We start from the raw sequence: 22,000 nt of genomic DNA, 5'->3' as shown, positions 1-22,000 counted from the left end.
TGAGTTACTCCCCTCTACTTGTTGCTGACTGGCCAATGAAATCAGCAGCCATGAGGTCATGTAAGCATTTAGGTACTATCAGGTATAATTTACATAGTACATACAGTATTTTTCCCTTAAGTTTCTAAAGCAGTTTAATTTTACTGTATGTTGGACATATTTTCATATGAGTTACTCCCCTCTACTTGTTGCTGACTGGCCAATGAAATCAGCAGCCATGAGGTCATGTAAGCATTTAGGTACTATCAGGTATAATTTACATAGTACATACAGTATTTTTTCCCTTAAGTTTCTAAAGCAGTTTAATTTTACTATATGTTGGACATATTTTCAACCCATGCCCTTGACAAATAAACATAATTAAATCCAATCCTACAGTTTTCAGTATACACAGTCTCCACTTGAGTCTAACTTTCCTTCCTCTCCAACACATATCTACATTTCAGGAGTCTTCTCACTTTTGCGGTAATGACCTAGAAAACACTTGCAGTGAGTACATTGGATGTACTTCCCCATCTGGTTTAAACTGAAAATGCTTATAAAAATTCATCCTTCCCAACAGTAATTCCTCTAATAATGTTGTTGCTTTGAAATATTTACCTTTAACTTGACTCTCTGTTAATTCCATTCTAGTTTTTGCCAATTTGTCCCACAGTCTTTGCAATTCATTGGTGTTGTTAGTGACTACCTCCCCAGAAAGGTGCCAGTTTCCTAAAATGTGTGAAATCTCCTGAAATTTCTGATCTAACAATGCTACTATTTTTTCCTTCAAACTTGAATTTATCTTGTGTGAATACACAGAATCTTTGTTGTTGTTTCTCTGTTCTCAATTTTCTACGTGTGTTTGCACATGTGACATCTGATCCTTTACCAACTTATGCTCTGTTTCTGCAAAGTTACATAAACTTTCTATGTCTGTATCGAATTCTCTAATATGTTCATGTTTCTCTTCCTGAACAAAGCCACATTCTTTCAAGGCTTTGATGTGTATTTCTCCTCTTAATAAGTTGTGTCTTTGATCTACTTTATGCCCTAAATGTGCCTCTAATGCTTCATGAGTGTCTTTAATATGTTTTGGTTTTCCATTGCTTGCATGAGTGTCTTTAATCTGATACCCTAAGTGTGAAAACTTTTCATTGAGTTTTTAAAGTAACATTTCCTTACTAACTTCTGTCAACATTTGCCTTGTTGTCACTGACATAAACTCACAAATGTTACCAAACCACTGCACTACACCCACAAAATAATTTGGAAGTGAAATGATGGTATAGCTCACCATAGTCATACTGCATGCTGGCGATGGTCTGTTTGGCTACGATTGAGTGATGATGATGCCCTGGTTTAGACTGCATGCCGGCATCGTGGTGATGTAGACCATGTGCTGGCATTGGATCAGTTGTTAATGGTTGTATGCCGGTTGGACATCACTGGTTGCATGCTGAATTTACTGGGTTACGTCCAGCTATGTGTTTTATTGGTATAGGCAGATGCTCTTCACCCAAGCGCATCAACATTGTTTATGCTCCCTGTTGTTCATGGCAACACATCTTCTCTTAGCTGATTTATTATGAAATTTCTTCCTATCAATCTGTTTTTATCTGCTATTTTCCACATGTAACCATACCGCCATCACATGGAGTGTTTATTAACATCTGATGACTGCTGTATTTAGCTAGTGTGATGATGTTTTGACTGTTTGAGCAATGTCTGTTCTAGACCTATTACTCCATACAGCTACACCTAACACTGCTGCCTTAACACACCCTTATTAGATTGGTGTAGATATTGAGCCTTGCAACTCTTGTGATTATCCTCAGGGTCCAGCTATGCTGTGCCCTGTCCTTCCTCAGCATCAAATTTCTTTCCTCTGTGCTGATTTCTATAATCAAAGTATCTATAAAGTAAAACACTGCTCCTCTACTTAAATGAAGTGTAGATTGGTTCAAAATAACTCTGTACTCTCTCTCAAACTTTCGCAAAAGGTTACATGTTACATGGGAACCAACTAATATTAGTCACAAAGATGTCTCATCAAAATTCTGTGTATGGTATATAACAACAACCACTTACGTATCTCATATTTGTCTCCCTTGGTGCCAGAAATTTTCCATGGTAGCAGAGCTCCTTCATTCCTCCTTGCTCCATAGAGATTACAAATGCTCTCCAGCAGGTAGACTCAGCAACTGTTGAGTAATATTTTCCCACAGTATGTGGCCTGATGTTTAGAAACTAATTACAGTCACACACATCATTACTCTGGGCTCTGTGTCTGACATATGTGATACATGCCCTCCATGAATGTCTAGGATCTCTACTACTGCTCTGAAATAGTTCTGCATCCACAGACTACATCATTTGGTGTCACAACAGAGGTTGACAACTGTCATCAGTGGATAAAGAAAATGTCTCAGCTACTACAGTGTTGCAGTTTCCTCAACATAAGATAGGGCAAGTGAAATATGTTTACTCATGTTTTTGTTTGACTGCAAGTTTAGTGGAGTAACAATGGGTAGTTTGCCAAATACATAATAGAATTGGTAAGGTCAGTATGTTGTGGGTAATATAGTGGTTTGGGAGAGAGATAATGTGAATTGATCAGAGCTGATGTAGTTATGCTAATGCACGTTTGGCCACACCAGAAATTGTAAATCCAAAAACACATGCAGCTATGGGTGTGTGAGGGTTAAAAAACATTGAGGTAGTTTTGGAACATTGTTTGAAGATTAGTCCTTTGAGTTTTGATGTACAGCTTGATATTTACCTCATCTCCCCAGCAATGCCTGCGTGGCTGTGTCGGCAAGACCTCATAACTTCAGGATGGTAGGAGAAAGAAAACTTGTGACTTCTGCATATTAAAACTTTTAACTAACAAATATTAGTAGAGTGCAAGTATTTCATCCTTATCCCACCAGCTCAACATATGAAGGCCATTTAAAGAACCTACACCGTAGTCACAGAAAGCATTCTGTGGGTGTGAAAATAAGAATGTCAAGTCTTGCAGTATGTGTTATCATGGATAAGGAGTGTGCCTCATGATCTGAGAGTTTGTATAAGGTTTTAACCATGTGTAGTAATTCAGGAGGTACAGCTGATTGCTTTTAAGGAGTATTAATTGTTTTTAGTGTGTAAGTAATAATTATGAGCAGCCACTCAAGCAGAATGCCAAGGAAGAACAGGGCACAGCATAGCTGGGCCCTGAGGTAAATCAAAAGAGTAGCAATGCTCAATAACCATAGTAATATCATAAGGAAGTGTTAAGGTGGCAGTGATAGGTACAGCTGCATAAGGAGTATTAATTGTTTTTAGTGTGTAAGTAATAATTACGAGCAGCCACTCAAGCAGAATGCCAAGGAAGAACAGGGCACAGCATAGCAGTTAGTTAGGAAACGCATTGTGATCAGTTCTCTTGTAGGTGGTTCTCCTCTGCAACAGTACATGAAAAACTCAGACAAAATACCCTACTCTAGTGCACTCATACTTCTAACTTAAGTCTAAAAAAAAGAATGTTTAACACTTATGGCAAGTGATCGTCATTGCTTCATAAATTTATACATTACATAGTTCTCTTAACATTAAAATGATTACCATTAAAATTGACTATAGTATGAAGGGAGGTACTAGTAAAATTTTAAAATCAAGTGCACATTACACTACCAAACATTACTCTATGAGATAACTGGCTGAAACTTGTTAAACTTGAAAGACTTTTGTTTCTTTCCACTTGCAAAATAGCAAAAACTCAATATCTGCATTACCTCTTGTATAAACTCAAGAGGTGCATTACTTCTAGCAAAAACTGAAGATGTGCAGTAGCTTAGATTTACTAATCATTATGTTATGAAAAAAAAAATAGTGTCACCATCACATAACTTAATTACTATTCAGCTCAAAAGTAAGGGGGTGGGAGTTGTACCAAATGATTGCCCTATTTCTCCATTCTGAGTACTACTCTCATTCAAGCAGAAAATTAAATCCTCACAAAGTCACAAAATGTTACCAAATAGTTTACCTGTCAGAATATTCACATCAGTCTAGCACCAAAGTTACCAGTGAATCAGCAAAATTATTGTTCTTCATGCTGGTGTTACCACTTCATGAGCATTATTCCTCAGAACACAAATAGAAGTTTTTCAGATAACATATAGATCCAATGATGCAGCATTATATGAGCTGTACCTAACTGAAATATTGTTCTTTATGTTCAGCTCTCATTCCCAGCTGCAGTCTCATGAATTGCACAATATACACAGTACTCAATGCTGCCTACTTCAAAAATAGATCATCAAGATAGTTACACCACATTCGTTTGTACACATTTATCTTTTTCATTACTCAATCATGTCTGTTAGCACCATTAATTTACTTACCTTCCTTACCTTGTTAGCTAGTGGAGTGCACTCTCAAAAAATATCTCTACTGCAGAGACAGGCACCATAACCATTAAGACCCTAACATTATTCATTATTTTATTATTTCATTATTGTTTCATTATCTAATAAATAAACACCTGCTCTGCTTATCTAATACAAAATTGACTCTACTGAAAAACACTCCAAAGTAACAGATCCTTATGCTAAGGCAAATTTAATCCTCATTACCGATCAGACAATATTATCACTCAGAGAAAACTATTATTTCACTGTATTCCATCAAATTGCATGAGATTCTAGCCTGAAGGGTGATATACATACACTGATTGCACTAAACACAAAAACTAGTATTATACCACAATTAATATGAAGATGTTTTATACTGCATATTGCCTCTGCTGCTACTCCAATGAGCTGATTACTTCAGATGGTAATGGTTTCAGATAAGCTGCACCTTCTCCTCCGCATAATGCTGACACCTTTTATTTTCAGTTTACCTTACCCTCTTGAAAGAATTTCTTTAATCCCAATACCCATTTACATTCTTCCATCCTCTTATGATTGCGTTACTTATAACTAACACAACATACTGTACATATATACACAGACAACACTAGAGAAACCTTTCCTACAATATTTTTACACTTTAGTATGCTGCTGCACAAAATCATATGACACTTGCTGACTTTCACTACTAGATTCCTCCTCCTTAACCTTAACAATCATATGTACTTCGGTACTGTTTTCATCCATTCCGCTCAACTCACCACAAATTGTAGATGATGCTTTTATAATTTCATATACAATAGGACTTTCATCACTATCATTTAAAGATGCATTCATGTTTGATTTATAATTGGCTATAGGACCAGTTGCACTTAGTCTTTCTGTTCACTTAAAAAAAATTAACCTTTACAGCTTTGTTCTCAGTCACACTGTCTTGTTCATTAAAGTCACTCGTTATGTATGACTTAATTCAAAACAGCTTTTCTCATGAATTAACTTTTTTTAATCACTTGTGTGCTGCTGCTCTACTGTGATTGTCATCTCAGATCTGCAAGGCTGCAGCAAGTTGTAAGTCTCTCAGCAAGGCATCTTGTTTTTCATGGGTCAGCTGTATCTATCTGAATACTGACTGCCTGCTCCTGTACTCAGTGGCTGCTTCCATAGAACCTGCTCGCTGAATGGCTGCTGCACCTTCTTCATTATGAAACACCAGTGCTGATTAGCTGTATCACCTCTTCCATTTAAAACCACTCGAGTGCACACTTCACAGTAAAATTTTCATGATTTCTAGTTTATTGTGCTCACATACAATACTCCTCACCCGGGGCACCACATGTAGCGGTTTCACCTGCTTTATTTCTTCATTTATTGTCCTCAGTGCTGATGTACTGCATTGCTACATTGGCTGAAAAATCGGGTTTGTAATTTGGACACTGACTACTGTAAATAATTTAGGTGACAGATGCACAGTTACATTTCACTCTCTTTTACTTTCACTTTTCAGAACCCCCCCCCCCCCCCCCATATACGCATTTAATATATATGGCCAGTGCACTATTGTTTAACTTTTCATAAGTCTCATTAATAGGTTGCAGGCAAACCTCCACATACTGCTACAATAGTTTCCTGTTGAACACCTATGACCAGTAAAAGCCTGTCCACATAGTACACAGTTCTTGAAGAATACCCAGGTACATATGGAAACAGAGAATGTCACTGTCTTTGTTTTTACACATGGCCTAATTGTGTAACACATATTTCACAGTTAAGTTGAAGCATTGTTGTCATTCTAACCAATACAGGTTCCTCGTCTGAAACTCGGCTGTGGACTGACTGACTCGTGACCAAAAATCAGAATATTATATATCATCATAATAATAGGTGCTGAAACTACACATTGTTTGAAGTTAAATTTACAGAAATTACAATTAAAACTTAACTCATCAAATTAACTGAATACAATGAAAAATTCATTCCTTTTAACAGTTTCGTCTCCTGCAAGAGTTAGGCCAAATTATTTGTTTAAATCATCAATTTAACAAATATCATTATGAAAACAATAATTTTGACATAACCATTAATTACTTTGAAATTAACGAAGGGCTGGTTTTGCTAACATGTTTCGAACTAAAGCCAAATAGATACTTTAAAATTACTAGCATTTCGTCCCTTTTTCAAATGTGCATAATTAGTACAGAATTTATATTTGTTTATATGTCAACAATATAATTTAAATTATGAAAGAATTACAAATTTTGCCCTATAATGAAAGATACTAACTATTAATAGTCAAAATACATTAGAAAATCAATTGCATACATGAAACTAAGATCAAAATTAGATCTGGTGTTATATTATTTAAAACTGAGGGCCAATCTTCCTCTTTTATGAAAATGCAGATTATGCTCACATATGAAACTTCCTGGCAGATTAAAACTGTGTGCCCGACCGAGACTCGAACTCGGGACCTTTGCCTTTCGCGGGCAAGTGCTCTACCAACTGAGCTACCGAAGCACGACTCACGCCCGGTACCCACAGCTTTACTTCTGCCAGTACCTCGTCTCCTACCTTCCAAACTTTACAGAAGCTCTCACATATGTTAATGGTAAATAGTTGAAAGTAACAAAATGAATTTAAGGAAGCAGATGGTAAAACAAGAGGGGAATTAAAATTATCTGAGCTTGCTTCGTCACATATTGATGCACTGAGATACCAACTGACAAAATATCTGAAATACATTCTCAGCAAATCTGTGGAGAAGTGAGAACACCATAACCATAACTCCACTGATTCTGTATGCCACCTTAGTCAATTGCAGCTCCAGGATATGAATATTATGGTCATTTGTGATGTATTCTCCACATGGCACCATGCCTATATAAATTTTGGGTGAAGCATCTCTGGTCCCACATTCTCCATACAGATATAATTGTTCCTAGGTACCTCCCCCTTAATGTTAATATTTCCATATATTATTTTTTATTTTCTGTGCCTTCCTGTTTCACACATTCTTCATGAAACCCCATACTTAACCATCCCCACCACCCTCACTCTCTTCCCCTTTTCCAGAATGCAAATACTGACACCCCTAATCCAGTTGCACCCACTGACGTGCATCCCACTATATCATTATTTATTTATTTTAGTTTTTGATCTCATTTGTTTTCACATTGATTTTATTAATTTTCATCTTTCACAATTGGCCCTACTCCTGCAGGTCCCCCTTTTTTCCCTGGTACCTCATCCATTTTGTCTGTTTTATTACTTTTTTCTCACACATTTCATCTTCCAAATGGACCAATACAAAAAAATCTGCAATCCATCCTTCCACCAAGACCCCTGCCTGCTTAAAGGCCATCAGTCAACAGCCCTCACTTACCTAGTCCTTCAAATCAATGTAAATTGGGCTCAAACCTCCTTGCCACATCTTATCTTCATCCATAAAGTTCTCCTGCTCTGCAATCTCAAATTTCTGCGTCCAATATCCCAAGCTGAAACCCTTGCCCTTCAGTAACTAGAGTAGAATTCACAATGCCACCTCAAAAATGTCTCCAATCTGTTCACCTCCTACTCCCACCTTGGACTACCACTATCAACCACCTTAGAAGAGCATCCATCAAACCTTCCCCACATCCCCTCATATCTAACAAACACAGACCTACTACATTTACTACATACCCAGAAACTTGCTCCCAACACCATACATAATCCATAATCCAAACAGGCCCAAAACACTCATGATAATGTCCTCCAAAAGCCTCAGTCCCACAGAATTATCAGTCCTTTCCAAATGTCTTAGCTTTTGCCCCACTTCCAATTCAATCAATCTGGACTTGTTAAAGACCTTCTTTCCTTCTCCTGGTCCCTAAAATAGAAACATGAAACCCATCAACATGGAAACCAACCTTTTATTCATAGACAGAACAGCACTCAACCACCTAAGAACTGATCTTGACCTTACAATCCTACCTGCCAGCAAAGGCTCCACCACAGTGGTTATGACCCACAGGATAACTTGGTGAACGGTCTCTACTAGCTCTCAGACATGTCCATCTACAAGCCCTGAGACAGTGATCCCATTCCTGGAGTCCAGCAAGACCTCCAGTCCCTCCTCAAATCCTTAGCTCCATCCTAGACTGCATTTTATATCTCTCCTCACCCCCACTACTCCTTTCACTCCTACCATCTACATGCTGCCTAAAGTTCATAAAACCAATCATACAGGATGCCCTGTTGTGGATAGTCACTGTGCCTCTACAGAGTGAGGCTCTGCCTTTGTGGACCAAATTTACAGTTGTTACAATATTGATCAACACCTACATCTGTGTAGACACCCCTCAAGCCACTGTACAGTGCCTGGCCTGGCCTTACCACTATTAGTCATTTCTTTTCCTGTTCCACTGACAAATAGAGCAAGGGAAAAATTATTGTCTGAATGCCTCCAAATGAACCCTAGTTTCTCATATCTTATCTTCGTGGTCCTTACGTTCAATGTACTATGTTGATGGCAATAAAACTGTATGGCAGTCAGCTTCAAATGGTGACTCTCTAAATTTTCTCAATAGTGTTTCTTGAAAAGAATGTCACTTTCTCTCCAGGGATTCCCATTTGAAGCATCTCTGTGACACTTACGTGTTGTTTGGACCTACCAGTAACAAATCTAGCAGCCCGCCTCTGGATTGCTTCAATGTCTTTTTTCAGTCTGACATGGTACAGATCCCAAACACTTGAGCAGTACTCAAGAGTAGGTCACACCAGCATCCTGTATGCAGTCTCCTTCACATGTGAACCACTCTTTCCTAAAATTCTCCTAATAAACTGAAGTCAACCATTTGCCTTCCCTTCCACAGTTCTCACATGCTCATTCCATTTCGTATCGCTTTGCAACATTACACCGAGATACTTAAATGACTTGACCTCGTCAAGTAGGACACTAGTAATATTGTATCCAATCATTACAGGCATTTTGTTCCTACTCATCCTCATTAACTCATATTTTACTACCTTTAGTGCTAGCTGCCATTCATCACACTAACTATAAATTTTGTCTAAATCATCTTGTATTTCACTACACTCAGTCAACTTCGACCCCTTACTGTACACCACAGCATCATCAGCAAACAAATGCAGATTGCTGCCCACACTGTTCGCCAAATCATTTATATGTATAGAGAACAAAAGCCATCCTATCACACTTCCTTCGGTCAGTCCTGCGATACTATGGTTACAATGTCTGTGTTTATACAGTGTCTGTATTCTCAAATTACAATGTACTTCAGACATGCATGTATGCACACATGTCTGAAGAAATGGACATCATTCTGATAATTAGAGCTGTGGTAAGATATTCAAAGTGGATTCAAATTTTATGAATCTGACCTAATGTCAGTTATTTTTGAGACATGAAAACTTTTCCTGGACCAGCACTCACCACCGAAGTACCTACATACAGTATACCAAACATTCACTCCACTGACTCTCCACAGTTCCTGTTCCTTTACCAGCAAGTGCCCTGAATATCACCACCAATACTTCTTCCCTGTTTACTAAAAACCCCAATTTCCATGGCCTTTCCCCTGTTAAATACTATCTTTTCCAACACCTGACTGACTCCAAACCTACAACCTTCTTCCTGATCACCCATGCTAATTATATCCTCACCCACAATTACTTCTCCTTTGAAGGCATCATCTGCAAGCAAATCCATGGTACAGCAATAAACACCCACATGACACCATCCTATACCAATCTATTCATGCGCCATCTTGAGGAATACTTCTTAAGCACCCAGAATCTGAAACCTATCACCTGGTTCAGATTCAATGATGACAGTTTTGAGATTTGGACCAAAGGTTGTGATGAAGCAAGCTGGGATCTCTTTACTTCCTCTCTTGTTTTGCCATCTGCCTCCTTAAATTCATTTTATTTTTATTTTTGTCTAATTACCATGAACATGCATGAGTATAATCTGCATTTCCATAAGAAGGAAAGGTGGGCCCTCAGTACTAAGCATATAGCACCAGGTCTAATTTGGTGCTTTCGTGTATGTAATTAATTTCCTAATTTATTTTGACCAGCCTAGTTGTAGGACAAAATCAGTAATTGTTTCATGACGTAGTTTCAATTGTTGACTTATGCCTTTGTCTGACAGTTCACCTACAACCAACACTGATAACTCTGGCACCTCCAGTTGACACGAGTTCACCACAACAATGCTGTACTCTGTGATTGCACATCTGTCTACACTGACTTCATCCGCAACCTGGAACATGTTGGTATCCTGCCTCTCCATGGTACCCACTCCACTACAGGTGGTCTCTGCACAGACATTGCCCATCAAAGTTCTCTGGCAAATAAATTACTGGTTCACATCACCCACACTTCCTCCTCAACATACACCATTCCTTTGATCAGAATCATCATGCTATTATCTTCACCTCTGACACCATGCCCCATCTCTTTGGTCAGAACCACTGCTGTTCCCTGTGGTGACACTTTCTTCTTCAGCTTCAGCCATACCATCCGTTCAGCATCCATACCACACCAACCACACCTTGAAGAAATGGTCCAGTCATGACTCACAGAAGTGCCAGCCAACGTATGACAGTCATGTGCGTCTGCACACCATCACTTCAAGAAATGGTGCAGTCATGTCTTGTGAAAGTGCCAGCCATGGAACCACTGGCGTATTGTAATAACTGGCACCCAGGGAACGACAGTTTATCAGCCACCTCCCCACCCCACATCAGTATTTGGAGCTCAACACACTACTGGCACTCCCCTCCCCCCTTCCCCACCTTCCTCAGCACCCATTGTATGACACTGCACTTTACTGATGTCCTGTCCCCCATTCCCTCCAGAAACACATATAGTGATATAATATATAGAATTTACTTTAATAATAATGTATTTTCTGGAAAATCTTGTTTGTTTTGGAACCATTTGCTCTCCCTCTGCAATTCATGTCCGGGGCATGATAGCCCCCCCCCCCCCCCCCTTTCTTTCAAGAAATACATGAGTACTAGTGCACAAAGTGCCAGCGACTGCCACAGTTTTTTTCTTCTTATTGTCCATACTTTCTAATATATGAACTACTCTTGAAGTGCCAAAATGTACTAAAACAAATAAAATGTCTATAAAATGCCAAACCTTACAATCTACCTCTAGTGAGACAGTCACAATTCCTGAAATTCATCGCCCATGGCCTCTGACCTGCTAGGGAGCACCACAGTCCTGGTTCCATGAAAATCCACCACATTACGCCATACACAGACAGACCCAGTTTGCAGCCAGATCAGTGAGACTAGATCTGGCAGGCATAACCTGCACATTAGTGGGAAAATATGGGCTTCAGATTGGCAGGCCCAATCCGTTAGAGATATCCACAGAAATAGCCTGTGATTTTGACTCGTCATGGAAGTCCACTCATGTAGTCAGCTATTCACGTGTCAAAGACACCATGTTGATGAAATGGGACCACAGAGATCACCCACACAACAGATAACTTGCAAATATACTCTGAGAATGAATACTAATGAGAATAGGTAGCAACTCACTGTAAAGATGATCACTGAGCCACAGACAGGCACACAGAAAAGACAATCACACTCTCACAACTAAATTTTTGGCCATAGCCTATGAAATGCACCTGAGTTGGGGACGGCATGTTGCTACCAACTACTGGTATACCTGAAAACCCAGCAGACATATGCTAGAGGTGTTTAATGGTGCTGTATGCATGGTCCACCAGGTACAGCTTTTGTTCCAGGGCAGCGTTTTTGTGAGCCAGCAGATGTAGCTGAAGATCTGATGGCAATTTTACAAGCCACAATGACCAGAGTATGAGGTTGGGTAGTTCGTCATGCTGACCTGAGCTGGTAAGTGACACCAAAGTTGAGAATACATATTGGTCCCTAAAGACACTTCATGAATAATAGACTGGATGGTTTCTGCAGGGGGCCACATTATGCAGTGGGTCTTTGCAGTTGCATATTTGTGCTGGCTTGGTGGCGTGAGCAATAGATCACTGACCAGATTTGGCTCATTGTGTACTGACAGATAAAGCATGCATCATCTTCCAACATGCAATGTATGTCCAGGATAATATCTATCGAATGAACCATGTTGTAAGGCTGTCCTTTTGAAGTTGTGGAAGCTTCAGAAATCGCCCGACAGATGGCTGCTGTAGCGTCATTGTCAGATGGTGTTGGGAGTGGGGGTAACCAGAAACTGGTATACGATCTGTCTGTAATTCAGCACAAGTAAGTGTCTGTCCACACAACACATGAGGTATGGGAGAAAATGCAGTCATAGGTTGTTGATGCAGGAATGTAGTGATATATGAGTCAGATGGAAGTACATGCTCATGTGTCGGGCTGGCAGGAAATGTGTTTCCTTCAAATGTTGTGGGGCACTTTAGTGATGCCAATTCTTGTTTCAGCTGTGGTACAAAGTCCGGGAACTGCCACATGTGTAGACATGGTGCAGTCTGTGTGTGCCATAGATCGTGGACAGTACTACTGGTTAGGTTATGTTGTGCTTGTATGGGAACACATGGATGTGAAAATGCACTTGGAACTTTTGATGTCTGAACTATCAGCAGCTCATCAGTGGAAGAGGCTTTAGACAAACTCATGGCTGCCTTCACATCACACACCACATGGTGGTTCATTAGTACTACTGCACATGAATAATGCAAAACGAGAGTAGCAAAAACAGGTGTGTGGTCGTGTCAAACAAGTCTGGAGGCACCACTGTGGAGAACAGGTCATACTATTATATAAGATCCTGAACACCACTTTGTACGTGAAATCTGTATTTGTTGAGAACAGTGTACACAACATACCATCACAAGTCAAGTGCCAAAATAAGACTAAAGAACAAAATCTTAATGGTGGCACTAGTTTGAATAGTCAAAGACTTGATTCTAGTGGTTGATTACCACCACAACATTCTTGAGAATCTCCTCACTGTGGATCTTACCTAGTCTAATCTATGGTCTGGGAGTTTATTCCACTTGTTGTAAATATAGCCACTCATCCTTGTCTTATATTATGCCTATAATAAAGGCATAATAACTTGCATCCATTTAGGTGGAGATGTTCATTATCTGTGACTTCCAAAAGATGTTCTGTTGTTCATAGCACATTAGTAGAACTCAATTTTCAATATCTTGTAGTGATATGACAATATTACCTTGTTTATTTGAGGGAGAATCCCAAATACAGGGTGTTTCAGAAGGCATAGTAAATATTTTAGGAGTAATTCAAATGAACCATTCCATATAACAAATATTCAGATATTCCTGGCTACAGAGATACAGTTGTTTACAGAGAAGTTTTTGTTTTGCTACAGGTTTATCTGTCAACCATAATTTTTAATCATGCATCAAGTATTTATGCATGCTGAACATTCCAGTGTGGTATTTATGTTTTGGTTTCATGACAGAAATGCTGCTGCTGTTTGTAGAGATTACAGTAGATAATATCCCAAATGCAGACTACTAGATTCAAGATTGTTTTCTTTTCACTAAACTACATGAGACTGGTGCAGTTTCCAGCAATGGTATCTCATCTGGACTTGTTGATAAACAAGTATGGATGAAGTAGAAGACATTATTCAAATGAGTGATTACAGTCCTTCAACAAGAACATACAGAATATCGTTGTTCTACATACAAGAATATGGTGGACATTATGTGTGATACATATTTACAGTCTCTATCCTTATCATTTACAGTGGATTCAACACCTGCAAGATGGGGATGAAGGTAGAAAATTGGAATTTTATTATTGGCTTATCGTTAAATTAGACGTTGTGGCCAGTGGTAAGGCATCTATAAAGGCCTTCATTCAGTCTTCTTGCTAATCACAGTAATAACAGCTGTGATAATTCCTGCTATCAGCTCTTATATTATTAAAACAGACATTTCACACAATAAGCTACACCTTAGAAAATCTTTGTGCTGGGATGACAGGTACAAAACCTTTAACAATGTGAACATCTTCCATTTTCCCAGAGCTATTACTTCAATCCACACTTAAAAAACAAACTAACAGTCACCAGTTGGGGAGGGGGGGGGGGGGGGAGATCTTAGAAAAATTTAAAGTAAGATAGATTGGTTCACTGCTTAACCTAATATGGCATGTTAAAATTTCATATGAACCTAAACACTGATGTACACGATACAATAAGTATATATTGAGTAGTGCCCCTTTGCCTGTCCACCAACTAATAAAATACTTGCTTACTATTGTATTATAATGGTAGCAACTTCACTAGCATATCCCTCCACTATGTTGAAGTGTTCCTTTGTACACTGATATAGAATAATATGAAAATAATAATACTCATTCTTTTTATTATTAGTTAAATGGCAACCCTTTATCCAAGAGTCCAGCAAGTTGTCAGAAATTTTTGAATATAGCCTACTTTTACACATAGGATTTTATAGCTCATTATTCCCTCACTCAGTCAAGATTGGTCTAAAGTTTTGAATGTTATACATACCTTACTGGATCAGTTAATACTACTGCTTTTGGGAGTGGAATTTTAATGACCAGAAATTGTCCCTCATACAATGGGTAAATTTGCTTATGGCTTTCTCACTTTTAATGCTTCCTTTGTTAGAAATTCATTAACGTTATTGTATGATACTGTGATGATATTATCATTTTCTTCCAGCTGTTCAGTCCACCTCAGAATTTGTTCTCCTTCTACTCATGCTCCTACTATTTCTACTGGAGAGACTTTTGTTGTGTAGTGTGGTAGTTCACCCAATATCTTTTCAAATTCTGCTACTACTTCAGTCTATCATGAATGACTGTTTGCAGAATAGTTTCAGCATATCCTGCATATCTCATACATGACTCTCTGAGTGACGTTGCTTTGCAGATGTCATCTAGAAATTAAAATATGATATATATTTTTGCAAACTGGAAATCCTTTGAACCATTTCACCATGGACTGTGTTCCATTGTCAGACAAAAGATTGTTAGGTTTGCTAACATTTTCAAAACAATAATCTCTTAATGTAGTTATCACACTGTTGGTCATTGCTTTGCTCTTTTTAGTGGATACAGATTATTCAACTTAGACCAGCATTCCAACACAACAAAGATGTATCTCATTCCTTCACATCCACAGAATTCCACTGCTTATAATTCCAATAGCTTGCTTGGAATAATAGGCTACAGCTTTGTGCATACTCCAGTAGTTTACATTTTAACTTTTTGACAAATCTGACAAGATTTTAATGATTCCTTCACTTGGTAACTTATATATATTTACAGTAGCAATACTTATTCATATGCATGATATACACACACCAAAAAAAGTTTTGCATCACCCCAGTTCCCAGAACTCTTGAAGATAGACATTGACTGTGGGCATTGTATCACAGACACAATTTCTTTGACTTTTCAGAGAAGTCACTAAACCCGCCCAAAGATATAAACAACCATGCATGAGCTGCACCAATTAGACAGAGGGGGTCTGACAGCTGATCAGTTCCACTCATTACACCAGGAAGGAGGTACACGGCTCATGTTGTCTGTAGTTCAACCATGCCTAGACGGTCAATACCATAGTCTGATTGCCTCCGCATTGTTACTTTGTGCCAGGAAGAACTCTCAATGAGGGTAGTGTCGGGGCACCTTGGAGTGAACCAAAGCGATGTTGATCAGACATAGAGGAGATACAGACAGACAGGAACTGTCAATGACATGCCTCACTCAGGCCACCCAAGGGCTACTACTGCAGTGGATGACCGCTACATATGGATTATGGCTTGGAGGAACCCTGACAGCAACACCACCATGTTGAATAATGCTTTTCGTGCAGCAACAGGATGTCGTGTTATGACAAACTGTGCGTAACTTCACTCCTGACGTCCATGGTGAGGTCCATCTTTGCAACCATGACACCATGCAGTGTGTTACAGATGGGCCCAACAACATGTCAAATAGACCGCTCAGTATTTTCGTCATGTTCTCTTCACCGATGAGTGTCGCATACTCTTTCAACCAGATAATTGCCGGAGACGTGTTTGGAGGCAATCCGGTCAGGTTGAACACCTTAGACACAATGTCCAGCAAGTGCAGTAAGGCGGTGATTCCCTGCTGTTTTGGGGTGGCATTATGTGGGGTTGACGTACACTGCTGGTGGTCATGGAAGGCGCCATAACGGCTGTACGATACGTGAATGTCATCCTCCGACCGATAGTGCAAGCATATCAGCAGCATATTGGAGAGACATTCGCCTTCATGGATGATAATTCGCACCCCCATCGTGAACATCTTGTGAATGACTTCCTTCAGGATAATGACACTTTCGACTAGAATGGCCAGCATGTTCTCCAGTCACGAACCCTATTGAACATGCCTGCAACAGATTGAAAAGGGCTGTTTATGGATGATGTGACCCAGCAACCACTCTGAGGGATCTATGCCAAATCACTGTTGAGGAGTGGGACAATCTGGACCAACAGTGCCTTGATGAACTTGTAGATAGTATGCACACGATAAATACAGGCATGCATGAATGCAAGAGGATGTTCTACTGGGTATTATAGGTACCAGTGTGTACAGCAATCTGTACCACCACCTCTGAAGGTCTCGCTGTATGGTGGTACAACATACAATGTGTGGTTTTCATGAGCAATGAAAAGGGGGGAAATGATATTTATGTTGATCTTTATTCCAATTTTCTGTACAGGTTCCGGAACTCTCAGAACTGAGGTGATGCAAAACTTTTTTTGATGTGTGTATTTTTGAACAAAAATATGCATAAACTGTATGTATGTACCAAGTTTCTGATTTTATGGTACCTTGTGGTACACATAGTAATCATTTATATGCATTGTTTTTCCTGTGAAATAAGATTCCCGTGTACAGTTTCAACTGCCCACTAGTGTTTGTATTATTTTGTTGTAAATTGTCAATATGAACCCTTGAATGTACATCTTGTCTTTGTTCTTTTTGTAGATAGAAAGCTCTCATATCTTATTGGTATTTATTAATTAAAAAAAAAAATACATTGCCTGGTATTTATTAATTAAAAAAAAAAATTACCAAGTTTCCTCTTTCTTTTATGTCTTGATTTGAATGGAGGCTTACATTTAGTCTACATAGTTCATCTGGTACCATGTTACCTTGTCCTCTTTCGTAGGTAATAGAAAATCTAAATCACTCTAGAAAAAGAGCCCCTCTTGTGAGTGTACAATCTTGTAGTTTGCTTTTCAATAGAAATGTTAACATACTGTGATCAATGTGTGTTTTTCTTTCATTTCCTACTAATAATCAAACAATGGAAAATTCAGGATGTAATGTAACAATATTAGAGAAGGGAAGTTGCTACTCACCATATAGCAAAGGTGCTGAGTCGTGATAGGCCTATCTTTCCAGTCTCCCACAACCTCCCAAAATCCCACAGTTCCTCATAACTCAGTAACATCTGGGACTGTAGAAACTGAATTACATTCTCTGCCAGGGTTTTGATTACCTCTCATCATGCCCTAAAATGAGAAATGTCCCCCACTATCCTTCCCATCCCTTCTACAGTGGTATTCTACCGTCCAGCGAACCTACACAATGTACTCATCCATCCTTACACAACACCTGCTCCCAATCCCTTACCTCATGGCTCATACCCCTGTAATAGACCTAGATGCAAGACCTGTCCCGTACACCCTCCTACCACCACCTACTCCAGTCTGGTCACTAACATCACCTAGGCTGGTCACTAACATCACCTATACCATCAAAGGCAGGACTACCTGTGAAACCAGTCATGTGATTTACAAGCTAAGCTGCAACCACTGTGCTGCATTCTATGTAGGCATGACAACCAACAGGCTGTCTGTCTGCATGAATGGCCACCGACAAACTGTGGCCAAAAAACAAGTGGACCACCCTGTTGCTGAACATACTGCCAAACATGATATCCCTCATCTCAATGACTGCTTCACAGCCTGTGCCATATGGATCCTTCCCACTAACACCAAATTTTCTGAATTGTGTAGGTGGTAACTTTCTCTGCAACACATCCTACGTTCCCATAACCCTCCTGGCCTCAACCTTCGTTAGTCACTGTCCTCACCCATCCAGCCCCCTCTCTGTTTCCATTCCAGCACTACACAGCATTCATTTCACCACCACAGCCAGCATTTACGTGAGTGTGTGTGTGCGTGCGTGTGTATATGTGTGTCTATAGCTGACAAAGGCCTCAACGACCAGAAGCTATAATTGTGTGAATCATTTTGTTATTTACTACTAATAGATACTTAGATTTCTGAAACACACATACTACACACAAAATCCCTTTTTCTGTTACTTTGCAGTTCTGTACGTGCTCTGTAGGCATTCTCCTGGCAAAAGCTATTGTTCTGTGTTCTGTTGTATTGTATTCTTGAAATACATGACATCCCAAGTTGTAGTCTAATACATCCACAACTAGATGGAAAGACAGAATGAAATTTGAGTGAAATAGTAGAAGTGGGTTTGTTAAAATTTCTTTCATATTGTTGAATGCCTCTTTGCAATGTATATCCCAGTTCCATGCTGTGTTTTGTTCTAGCAGTTTCATTAAATTAGATGCATAAAGAACTGCATTTGGAAGTAATTTTCTGTAATATCCTACCATTTGTAGATAAGATTTAAGGATTTTTTAAATGGATCTAGACAGAGTTTAGTTGCATCTAATCTGTATGGATCAGCCTTAATTTTTACTATGTTTATAATGTGCCCCAAAACTTTACTTTGTTTCTTCTGAATAGTTATTTTGACAGCTTAATTATAATACTTAGGAATTTAAACTAAGGAAAAATTCATTGAAAGTTTTGAGGTGTTCTTTGCGTTTCGTGGATACCGCTACTGCAGGATCCATGTATAACAACAATTTAATACTTCATTCATTACCTGTCAGCTTAGTCAATGCTCTTATGAATACTGATACAGAAATATTTAGACCAAAGTTTTGTACTTGGAGCTGGTATGATCGTCCTTCAAATAAAACTGCTGTGTATTTTCTTGAATCATTGTATGGTGCAATTTGCCAATATTCTGCATTAGATACATTGTGTTTATGTACATTGCACTTGCATACTTTGTTAACATTCCTCTATGTTCGTTTCTGGTTCAGTTATTTTATTGACAGTGTGAGCATCCAAAATCAGTTGCATCGTTCCATCTGTTTTTTTAACAACTGCTATAGACTGTTGTAACAACTATCACATGTCTTTATTTATTGGCTCAAGACTCAGTTTCGTACATTGTTTGTACATGTGATATAGGACAATGGTAAACCTAGTTAGTTTACAATACAGTACTCATTTTGACTACATTGTTGACATAATAAAAATGCATAATGATGTAGGTTGGTGTACTACATTGCTTCTACATGTGATAATAGCAGTCATTACGTGAGGTGACATGATAAGCACAATGTAAACTATATTATGAATTGACAATTAGTGAAATTTGGCAAATGAGGTTTACTTATTATGTTCCATAAACTCAGACAAAGGCTAGAAGCAGTGGTCAAGCAAGAACTGTTTTAACTTTATTTTAAATGCATTTAATATTGATATGCATTTTAGGTAAGAAGGCATATAGTTATATAACATAGCTCCAGAATTGTACACTCCTCTTTTGCATAAGTTTGTATTTACTGTGTTCCTGTGTAGGCTCATTTTCTGTCTAGTTTCATACGTGTGTATATCATAGTTGTGTTTGAAGAGATTTTCCTTTTTTGAGATGCTCCCTTTTGTGAAAATTAGTGTTTTGTATACATACAAGCAAAGCAGTGGCAATATTTTCAGAGTTTTAAAAAGGAGTCTGCAGGAATCCTTACATTTACCTTTTTTATCACCTAGATAATCTTTCTCTGTATTTTAATTGTTTTTGTAGTATTTGTGGAATTCTCCCAAAAATTATTCCATACATAAGTAGTGACTCCATACTGCAATGATACATTGTCAGCACTGATGAGCAGCTTGTATTTTGAGTAAGGATCCTAAGACCCTATGCTAGTGAATTCAGTCTCTCATTTAAATTGTTTAGGTGTACCTCCCACTTCAGATCTGCCTGAACATGTACACCTAGAAATTTTCTATGACTGACCAACACATTTTTTCCTTTGATAGTGAAAACAGGGTTTGCAGAATGGAGGTTTTGTGTGGTATGAGATTTAGCTGAGACAGTTTTTTCAGACTTAATGATGAGCCTATTGGTCTTGAACCAGTGTGTTAAGGTACGTGTAATTGATACTAGAGCCTCCGGCAGATTTTCCTCATTCTGTGATTTAATTCTAATATTAGTGTCATCTGCAAACAGTACAGTGGTTCCATCACGTATTTTACTAGCAAAGTCATTTGCATGCAGCAGAAATAGGACAGGTCCTAGAACTGACCCTTGTGGGACTCCATACCTGATTTTCAGCTCATCACGGTAAAAACTTGAAATTTTTTGTCTTTCACTATCTTTGTATTTTATATCTGTAATCTGCAAACGATTACTGAGGTATGACTGGATCCACTTTTCAGACTGGGCTCTAATTCCATAATTACTTAATTTACACGAGAAAATGCCATGATCTATTACATCAAAGGCTGTACTTAGATCCAGAAATATCCCAGATACATGTTATCATCAACTGCTCTTAATACTTCATTTAAGAAGGCAAAAATTGCTTCCTGAGTTAACTTTCCAGCTTTGAACCCATGGTGGGAGTCACTTATCAGTCTCTCTTTATTTAAGAAAACTGTTAATCTTCTAAGGAACATTTTTTCCATAATTTTGCTGAAGCCTGACAAAACTGAAACCGGTCTATAATTATCAATATCACTTTTTGCACCCTTCTTATGCAAAGGTGTTACTTTTGCAGTTTTTAGATCATTTGGAAATAAACCACTATGTCAGCTAGTGGTTCCACAATAAATGTTGCACTAGCTTTGATAATAGCATCTGGTTTCTCATCAGCACCCACTGAATATTTATTAGCTAATTCTTTTAGGATCCTTCACAGTCCCTCATGTGTTGCTGGATACAGGAATAATGTGTTTGAATGAATTTTTTGATCTGAGTGACTGGTTGGCTGTTTGTCATGGTGTGTATTTATTAACTGCTGTGCTATATTTGACAAATAATTGTTGAAAGTGCTAGCAACATATTTGGGGTCATTTAGTTTATTTTTATTCATAATCAGCTCTATATTACTGTGATTAACTGGCCTGGTATCCATTTCTTTTCTTATAATTTGCCAGATTGCTGTAGTTTTATTCTTGGAATCACACAATATTTTGTCATTTTCTATTTTTTCCCCTTTTAAAATAACTCTTGTTTGAATTCTTTTGTATCTTTTGAAATATGCAATAAAATCAGGACTGGTATTATGCTTGAAGTACTCATACAATCTCCTTTTATTTTGACATGATATGATTATCCGTTTTGTAATCCACTTGTTTGTTGTTTTAGTAGAGTTCAACATAGTTGTTTTCTTGGGAAAAGCCATTTCAAAAAATGTTTGAATGAAGCCATAAACTTATCATATTTCTCATTGGTCTCATTACAGTCATATACACCTTTCCAACTTTCACCTTCTAGGAGAGAACAAAGATATTATACATT

Source organism: Schistocerca americana, chromosome 1 (genome assembly GCF_021461395.2).
Source record: "Schistocerca americana isolate TAMUIC-IGC-003095 chromosome 1, iqSchAmer2.1, whole genome shotgun sequence".
Classification (NCBI taxonomy): Eukaryota; Metazoa; Arthropoda; class Insecta; order Orthoptera; family Acrididae; genus Schistocerca; species Schistocerca americana.
Note: the sequence above shows the minus strand (reverse complement) of the source record.